Below are 10,434 nucleotides of genomic sequence, written 5' to 3'. Positions count from 1 at the left end.
GGGACCAGCTCCCGGCATGCACCAGTGAAAGAGAGAGGCCCGCAGAAGCTCGGAAGAACTCCCTCCATCCGTGCCTTCCTCCGTTTCACATCTTCTCCCTGTCTCTCTCCCTCCCTTTCCTTGCATCTCCCTGCGTCTTTACGTATACCCAGTCAGTGACGGCTCTGGTCACGTGATGCCTTAATATGGGCTTATCCATATATGTTCATCCACGTCACTAATGTGATGCCCGCACTGTTGCGGAGCTGGTACTTACGACGGGCACTTATTGTTTTATCAGTACTGCGTACCTGACTCTACCGGCCTACTTTCAACACTAGTACAATATGTGCTTCACTACGAGTGAGTGGGGAATATTGGCATCACACAGTCACTGTTGAATATGCCATTCAATCCATTTTGAAAATAGTAATGCAATGTGGTTTTGTTTTGTTTGCTTTTTGCAGTAATGAAGAATGGAAAAGTTATATTAAAATTAAATTGGAGGGGGACTAGATTCAGCATTTCATCATGAACTCTGCACTTGTGAGAATTTAACTTCTTGAATACCCTGACAGGTACACGCAACATTAAGACTATAATCTGCTGTGCAAGCTTTCGTGCTATACCTCCCCCTCAGGTTTTGATTTATACATTTGCTCCCTCAATTCATGTCCTCTAATATTTGAAAGCTCTCTCCTAGCATTTTCTCTTTACCACAGAACGTCATCCCAATGTAACCTCTCTCTTGTTCTTTCTGCTTGCTGTTTCCTCACTCCTCTGTTAAACTTTTCTAATTTCTCTAACTTCCACACTCCTGCTTTTATCCACATGTTCTCCTCTTTCCTTCCCCTACCTTTGCATGTGTCTACACACTGCACCATTTGTACAGACCTCTATTGTAGCTATTTCTGCACTGCTCAATGAAAAGCACTCTTTAATATCCTATTCTCTGTGCCCCCTCTCTCTGCGCCCCCTCTTTTGGCGCCTCCTCTCTCTGCGCCCCCTCTCTCTGCGCCTATCTGTCTCATTCTCTCTACGTCCCTCTCTCTCTACATAGAGCTATCTCTGTCTCTCTCTACACCTATCTCTGTGTCTCCTTCTATGTTTGCTGATGTGTGGGATATCTCTTATAATCTTGAACCTGCTCATATACACATCGGGCCTCCCTGCCTCTGCCTCCCTGCTAAGAGTGTTAACCTATCTAATGTAATCCACATTCCTTTCCTTACTTTTCTCTTCCCTTCTCCTATGCCATCTGGAATGTCCGTTCTCTGACTAACAAGGCTCTAGTTGTACATGACCTCTTCTGCTCTCATCATTCACAATCAGTCATTCCCCTCACCCCATCTTACCTGTCCCACTGATTTGCCTCTGCTTAATTAAACTCTCCTCTGACATCTACTCTAACCTCTCTGCTCTCTCTCTCTTTCCGCTTAAACTAACAATCTTATTAACTCTTACAATGCTATCCTCCTATCTATATGCCCCCTCTAGGCTCTGACACACTTGTCCCTCTAGCCCACACCCTTGGCTAAATTCCCAAACATGTTCATCACACTTCCACTCGCTGTTCTTAATGCCTATGAAGGAAATCACACAATTGATATTTGATTTTTCTACAGTAAAAATGTCTCCAGTCCTGTATAAAGCTGCTCTCTGGGGCCAAACCACACTACTTTTTTTCACATTCATCAACACTCAAATTTAATTTACGCTGTCTTTTATTCCCTGTATTTGACTCCCTCCACTAACCTTCTCCTCACACTTGCCATCCTTCCTTCACTTCTCCTCAAGCATTTGACTACTTCAGAGGCAAGGTGGATGCCACCCACAAGGAGATTCCTTCTGTCCCTTCCCCCTTCTCTCCTTCTACCTAATTCTCCTTCTGCATTTGACTCCTTTTCTTCTCTTACAGAGCTGGAAGCTAATCATCTTCTCTTCTCCCTCTACCACATGCCCTCTAGATCGTATCCCCTCACACCTTACTGCATCTCTTAGTCCCCACTCTCACCCACATCTTCAATTCCTCCCTATTCTCTGGCTCTTTACCCTCTTACTTTAAGCCTGTAGTGGTCACCCTTTTCTCAGAAACAACCTACACCCTATGTGCCTTACTAACTACCGCCCTGTATCCCTCCTGCTGTTTGTCTCCTAATTGCTAGAATGTCAACATTCTTAAATCACATGCCCTCCTGGATCCTTTACAACCTGCCTTTCGTACAGCTCGTTCTACAGACTGTGCTTAAAGCAAATTCCCAAGGTCACTTTTCCCTACTAATCCTACTTGATCTATCTGCTGCGTTTGATGCTCTCAATCACTCTCCTCCTTCATATTCTAAACTCTCTCTTGGTATCCGTAACACAGTTCTATCCTGGTTTTCATCATAACTTTCCTGTCACACATTCTCCATCTCTGTTGCTAACATGTCTTCGTCTTCTATTGATCTGTCTGTGGGTATACATCAGGGCTCTGTTCTGAGATCTCTCTTTCTCTCTACATACTATCATTTGGTGACCTCATCAACTCTTTGTGACAATCCTATAAATAACAAATACAAATATCAGGTCATGGGAATAAGTGATTTGGACATAAAAGTAACATTTCGGAAGTGTGGACAACTAATACATCTTGTAGATTGCCTTTACAGTGTGATGTCATTGATTCAGTAGATTGTGTGCAGACCAGGACTGCAGTACAGTGTCACTCACATGGATGACTTGCGTGGTAGAAGCTCAAGAACAAGGATGTCAAACTCCAGTCCTCGAGGGCAGCAAACAGGCCAGGTTTTCAGGATATCCCTACTGAAAACCTGGCCTGTTTGGGACCCTCGAGGACTGGAGTTTGACATGCATGCTCTAGAAGGAGCACAGCTGTGGGTGGGAGGTGGATTTGCTTTGCATCAAATGGTTTGGAGCAAGGTTTATTGTATGTATTATCATAATAACAATGCAATGCTTAACTTTTATTTCAGGAGGGATGACTGCAGAACAGAAGTGAATATTGAAGCCATGTGTTCCTTTTCTTGCAAAAGAGAAAATTTGAAGGACAGTTGAAGAGAAGGAAAATTACTACACAGAGACAGATAAGCAATGTGTATATTTCTCATTTACCATTTAGTATTTGTCGTTTTATTGACTCCACACAATCCGGCTGCTACGGGTTTCACATTGAATATTTTCATCTCTACTCTACCCCTTCCTGTGATCTGAACCATGCAAGTTTTCGTTGATTCAATACATCATGAGTAGAGGGTGGCTACAGTATGAAGTAAAGACCCAAGGACCACATCTACTACCATTCATAACAAGAACATGTGCAGTAGCGCACAGCTGCAGTTCTATGTGATTGTTATGAAAGGTTGAGGTGGTTCAATTCTATGAATCTGGAGTGGGATGGATCCTGTTTGCATCATATGGTTTCATCTAGGCCAGTAGATTATATAACTCTCAGTACAGGTTACACATGGCATCAGTATTAGTGATTTAAAGAGGAGGAAAGCTTCAATGTGGAGAACAAAGCCAAGTAATGTTGAAGTTACTCCTTTTACCATTTACTTGGTCAGTCTGTACTGTCTACTCTCCACACAGCTGCTAAGGATCTTCCATTTTAAATACTTTCACCTCCTATTCTGCACTGCTTTGCTGCCCATTATTCAGAGATGCGTTCCAGTCATGTTTAGCACTCTGAATCTCTCTGCAGTCATTGGTTCAGCACATCATGGGTAGAGCATGGCTACAGATACAGCAAGCTATTATTATTTTACCGGCTGATCACCCATAATATTGCATTAAAACATAGAATATCACTTAATTTCCAAAAGATTCAGTGATGCTGATAATGCAGAATCTCACAACATTTCCCATCATAATGCCATAATGCACAAGTGGGAGAAATAATCCTTGCTATATCTGTACATTGTGTGACGTATTACCTCAATGACCAATGAGAGCAAGTACATCTTCTGTATAGAGCGGCTGTGTTATGATGCAGTTATTGATCATCATTGACATAATCACAAGAATCTTATGCAAAGGGAAATTGTCCGCAGCGAAGTGAGATTTCAGCCCCCAAACGTCTGTAATATTAATGCAATGTCTTACTTTTGTTGCAGTGAACACTGAAGAGACGGATCTACTACAACACTGTACAGGATGAGCATACGCTACAAGCAGCAAAATGATCTTGCAGTTGACAGTATGTTGTTCTGGTAATGTGCACAATTATTATTTATGGGCTACACACCACAGTGCTGGACATATTCTGTTAACTTCAACTCTACTCCTAACATGGAGATGTCTTCCTGGTGTTACTGATTCAGTACATCATATGCACAGTGTGGTTATGATATGATGGATTGATTTAATGAACCCACCAACCAATGATGACATCTGCATCATCTTCTGTAAAGTGCAGCTACAGCATGATATTATCAGCATTTGGTGCGGTATAATCAGAGGTATCTATGTGCTTTTGTGCCTGTTTTAAGTCCTCCAGCTTAACGCCCCTACACCTCCCACTACACAGGCATACTTACTTATGCATACACTGACATCTGGCATACCTACACACACCCCAGGGCCACTTCCTTCCCCTGATGTCAGGGAGAGGATGGGCATGCAGAGTGCAGTAAGTCTCCACGTTACTCTGGCCAACAGTCTTGGCCTACCTCCAGCATCTGTCACCCACAACATCTGTTCCCTCCTTGTAAAGTGCTGAACTATCTCACCTGGGTCAGTGCTATAGCTGATCACAGTGCCCGATCAGGATGTCACTGTGACAGGCAGCAGTGCAGATTGACCGGTCAATCAATGCAGTGCCGCAACATATGCACTAAATGAGATTTCCGTGCCCCCAGTCAGGTTACTCCCTGGGCAGTGACCCTGCTCACACCCTCCCCTAGTTCCACCTCTGATCACAATTATCTCTCTTGGAGAGTGTAGCAAATTGGAGTTGGGGGAATCTCACCTCTGCCATGCATGGTCACAATCTGGGCACAGGACCCAAATAGTGGGCAATGTGGCACTTCTTACAGTAGAGAATAAGTAACTTTATTCTTTACTTGTGTATTAAGGACCTTATTTGCATTAAATTCAGTCCACATGGGACCAAGACTTTCTGGCTTACTGAACAAAGTGGAATTGTTTCGTAGAGGGTGGAGAATTGTATTTTATCTGAAATTACCCCCTCTGCACAAAATACAAACAATTATACCCATACAAGTACCTTGTGGAAGTTGTTGCCCTCTATCTTCCTGTGGTCTCTCCCTGTTTCTCACCGTGCCTCCTCCCATTTCCTTGCACCTCTGCGTCTCCGCATATATCCCTATACTCAGAGCCGGCTCCGGTCAGTGACATGGGATGCCCAAATATGAGCATACCCATATATGGGCATCCATGCCACTGACCGGAGCCCGCTCTGTTGCGGATATGGAGAGAGACTGGGAGATTTACATCCCCTTATAATTCATATGGTGCATAGTACCGGCACGTATTGTTTTACCGGTACTGTGTACCTTCCTACTTTCACACTGGTACAGTATATGCTGCAGTGGGACTGAGAGGGATATATTGGTAACACATAGTCATTGTTGGGGGAATTCAATCCATTTTGAAAATAGTAATGAAATGTTTTTTACTTTTCTTTTTTTTCAGTAATGAAGAATGAAACATTTCTGTTAAAATTGAATTGGAGGTGAACTGGATTCATCATCAACTCTGCACCAGTGTGAATTGATGTTCTTTAATGTTCTGATAAGGTACATGCAACATCTCTTCCTCAACCCCTGCACCACTCTCTGCCTCTTGCCTCTCTCTCTCCACCTCCCTGCTAAGCGTATTAACCCATCTAATGTAATCCACATTCCATGTCTCACTTTACTCTTCACTTCTCACGTGCCCTCTGGAATGACTGCTCTCTGACTAACAAGGTCTATTTGTACATGACCTCTTCTGCTCTCATCCACCACCTCTCATTCCCCTCACCCCTGTCCTACTCGATACCTCAGCTTAATTGAACTCTCTCCTCTGACATCTACCCTTATCTCTAACCTCTCCTCACTTTCTGCTTAAACTAACTATCTTGTTAACTTTTACAATGCTATCATCTCCTCCTCCCTCCTCCTCCTTCCTCCTCCCTCCTCCATTATATATATACCCCTTCTAGGCTCTGACACACTCATCCCTCTAAGGCCATGATTATCATGGGCACATGCTTGGTCGTCCACAGTGCGTGCGAGCGATGCAGAGCCGCCTCGGACCTCAGTGCAGGGATTGCTGCATACCCCCAGCATCTGTCACCCACAAACAATACACACACTAATACTCCCCACAATACACACTATAATACCTCCTCAATACTAATCTCCCCAATAATATTATAGCTCCAAACACAATATACACAACACCCTTACACAAGATACACAATCTAGTACTCTCCTCTGCACCTCTACACACAATATAATACTCCCACACACACAATATACACACTACCCTCCTACCCCCATAAAATACAACCAATAATACACACACACTTTGTGGATGTTGGGACCAGCTCCCGGCATGCACCAGTGAAAGAGAGAGGCCCGCAGAAGCTCGGAAGAACTCCCTCCATCCGTGCCTTCCTCCGTTTCACATCTTCTCCCTGTCTCTCTCCCTCCCTTTCCTAGCATCTCCCTGCGTCTTTACGTATACCCAGTCAGTGACGGCTCTGGTCACGTGATGCCTTAATATGGGCTTATCCATATATGTTCATCCACGTCACTAATGTGATGCCCGCACTGTTGCGGAGCTGGTACTTACGACGGGCACTTATTGTTTTATCAGTACTGCGTACCTGACTCTACCGGCCTACTTTCAACACTAGTACAATATGTGCTTCACTACGAGTGAGTGGGGAATATTGGCATCACACAGTCACTGTTGAATATGCCATTCAATCCATTTTGAAAATAGTAATGCAATGTGGTTTTGTTTTGTTTGCTTTTTGCAGTAATGAAGAATGGAAAAGTTATATTAAAATTAAATTGGAGGGGGACTAGATTCAGCATTTCATCATGAACTCTGCACTTGTGAGAATTTAACTTCTTGAATACCCTGACAGGTACACGCAACATTAAGACTATAATCTGCTGTGCAAGCTTTCGTGCTATACCTCCCCCTCAGGTTTTGATTTATACATTTGCTCCCTCAATTCATGTCCTCTAATATTTGAAAGCTCTCTCCTAGCATTTTCTCTTTACCACAGAACGTCATCCCAATGTAACCTCTCTCTTGTTCTTTCTGCTTGCTGTTTCCTCACTCCTCTGTTAAACTTTTCTAATTTCTCTAACTTCCACACTCCTGCTTTTATCCACATGTTCTCCTCTTTCCTTCCCCTACCTTTGCATGTGTCTACACACTGCACCATTTGTACAGACCTCTATTGCAGCTATTTCTGCACTGCTCAATGAAAAGCACTCTTTAATATCCTATTCTCTGTGCCCCCTCTCTCTGCGCCCCCTCTTTTGGCGCCTCCTCTCTCTGCGCCCCCTCTCTCTGCGCCTATCTGTCTCATTCTCTCTACGTCCCTCTCTCTCTACATAGAGCTATCTCTGTCTCTCTCTACACCTATCTCTGTGTCTCCTTCTATGTTTGCTGATGTGTGGGATATCTCTTATAATCTTGAACCTGCTCATATACACATCGGGCCTCCCTGCCTCTGCCTCCCTGCTAAGAGTGTTAACCTATCTAATGTAATCCACATTCCTTTCCTTACTTTTCTCTTCCCTTCTCCTATGCCATCTGGAATGTCCGTTCTCTGACTAACAAGGCTCTAGTTGTACATGACCTCTTCTGCTCTCATCATTCACAATCAGTCATTCCCCTCACCCCATCTTACCTGTCCCACTGATTTGCCTCTGCTTAATTAAACTCTCCTCTGACATCTACTCTAACCTCTCTGCTCTCTCTCTCTTTCCGCTTAAACTAACAATCTTATTAACTCTTACAATGCTATCCTCCTATCTATATGCCCCCTCTAGGCTCTGACACACTTGTCCCTCTAGCCCACACCCTTGGCTAAATTCCCAAACATGTTCATCACACTTCCACTCGCTGTTCTTAATGCCTATGAAGGAAATCACACAATTGATATTTGATTTTTCTACAGTAAAAATGTCTCCAGTCCTGTATAAAGCTGCTCTCTGGGGCCAAACCACACTACTTTTTTTTCACATTCATCAACACTCAAATTTAATTTACGCTGTCTTTTTTTCCCTGTATTTGACTCCCTCCACTAACCTTCTCCTCACACTTGCCATCCTTCCTTCACTTCTCCTCAAGCATTTGACTACTTCAGAGGCAAGGTGGATGCCACCCACAAGGAGATTCCTTCTGTCCCTTCCCCCTTCTCTCCTTCTACCTAATTCTCCTTCTGCATTTGACTCCTTTTCTTCTCTTACAGAGCTGGAAGCTAATCATCTTCTCTTCTCCCTCTACCACATGCCCTCTAGATCGTATCCCCTCACACCTTACTGCATCTCTTAGTCCCCACTCTCACCCACATCTTCAATTCCTCCCTATTCTCTGGCTCTTTACCCTCTTACTTTAAGCCTGTAGTGGTCACCCTTTTCTCAGAAACAACCTACACCCTATGTGCCTTACTAACTACCGCCCTGTATCCCTCCTGCTGTTTGTCTCCTAATTGCTAGAATGTCAACATTCTTAAATCACATGCCCTCCTGGATCCTTTACAACCTGCCTTTCGTACAGCTCGTTCTACAGACTGTGCTTAAAGCAAATTCCCAAGGTCACTTTTCCCTACTAATCCTACTTGATCTATCTGCTGCGTTTGATGCTCTCAATCACTCTCCTCCTTCATATTCTAAACTCTCTCTTGGTATCCGTAACACAGTTCTATCCTGGTTTTCATCATAACTTTCCTGTCACACATTCTCCATCTCTGTTGCTAACATGTCTTCGTCTTCTATTGATCTGTCTGTGGGTATACATCAGGGCTCTGTTCTGAGATCTCTCTTTCTCTCTACATACTATCATTTGGTGACCTCATCAACTCTTTGTGACAATCCTATAAATAACAAATACAAATATCAGGTCATGGGAATAAGTGATTTGGACATAAAAGTAACATTTCGGAAGTGTGGACAACTAATACATCTTGTAGATTGCCTTTACAGTGTGATGTCATTGATTCAGTAGATTGTGTGCAGACCAGGACTGCAGTACAGTGTCACTCACATGGATGACTTGCGTGGTAGAAGCTCAAGAACAAGGATGTCAAACTCCAGTCCTCGAGGGCAGCAAACAGGCCAGGTTTTCAGGATATCCCTACTGAAAACCTGGCCTGTTTGGGACCCTCGAGGACTGGAGTTTGACATGCATGCTCTAGAAGGAGCACAGCTGTGGGTGGGAGGTGGATTTGCTTTGCATCAAATGGTTTGGAGCAAGGTTTATTGTATGTATTATCATAATAACAATGCAATGCTTAACTTTTATTTCAGGAGGGATGACTGCAGAACAGAAGTGAATATTGAAGCCATGTGTTCCTTTTCTTGCAAAAGAGAAAATTTGAAGGACAGTTGAAGAGAAGGAAAATTACTACACAGAGACAGATAAGCAATGTGTATATTTCTCATTTACCATTTAGTATTTGTCGTTTTATTGACTCCACACAATCCGGCTGCTACGGGTTTCACATTGAATATTTTCATCTCTACTCTACCCCTTCCTGTGATCTGAACCATGCAAGTTTTCGTTGATTCAATACATCATGAGTAGAGGGTGGCTACAGTATGAAGTAAAGACCCAAGGACCACATCTACTACCATTCATAACAAGAACATGTGCAGTAGCGCACAGCTGCAGTTCTATGTGATTGTTATGAAAGGTTGAGGTGGTTCAATTCTATGAATCTGGAGTGGGATGGATCCTGTTTGCATCATATGGTTTCATCTAGGCCAGTAGATTATATAACTCTCAGTACAGGTTACACATGGCATCAGTATTAGTGATTTAAAGAGGAGGAAAGCTTCAATGTGGAGAACAAAGCCAAGTAATGTTGAAGTTACTCCTTTTACCATTTACTTGGTCAGTCTGTACTGTCTACTCTCCACACAGCTGCTAAGGATCTTCCATTTTAAATACTTTCACCTCCTATTCTGCACTGCTTTGCTGCCCATTATTCAGAGATGCGTTCCAGTCATGTTTAGCACTCTGAATCTCTCTGCAGTCATTGGTTCAGCACATCATGGGTAGAGCATGGCTACAGATACAGCAAGCTATTATTATTTTACCGGCTGATCACCCATAATATTGCATTAAAACATAGAATATCACTTAATTTCCAAAAGATTCAGTGATGCTGATAATGCAGAATCTCACAACATTTCCCATCATAATGCCATAATGCACAAGTGGGAGAAATAATCCTTGCTATATCTGTACATTGTGTGACGT

Source organism: Ascaphus truei, unplaced genomic scaffold (assembly GCF_040206685.1).
Source record: "Ascaphus truei isolate aAscTru1 unplaced genomic scaffold, aAscTru1.hap1 HAP1_SCAFFOLD_1414, whole genome shotgun sequence".
Classification (NCBI taxonomy): Eukaryota; Metazoa; Chordata; class Amphibia; order Anura; family Ascaphidae; genus Ascaphus; species Ascaphus truei.
Note: the sequence above shows the minus strand (reverse complement) of the source record.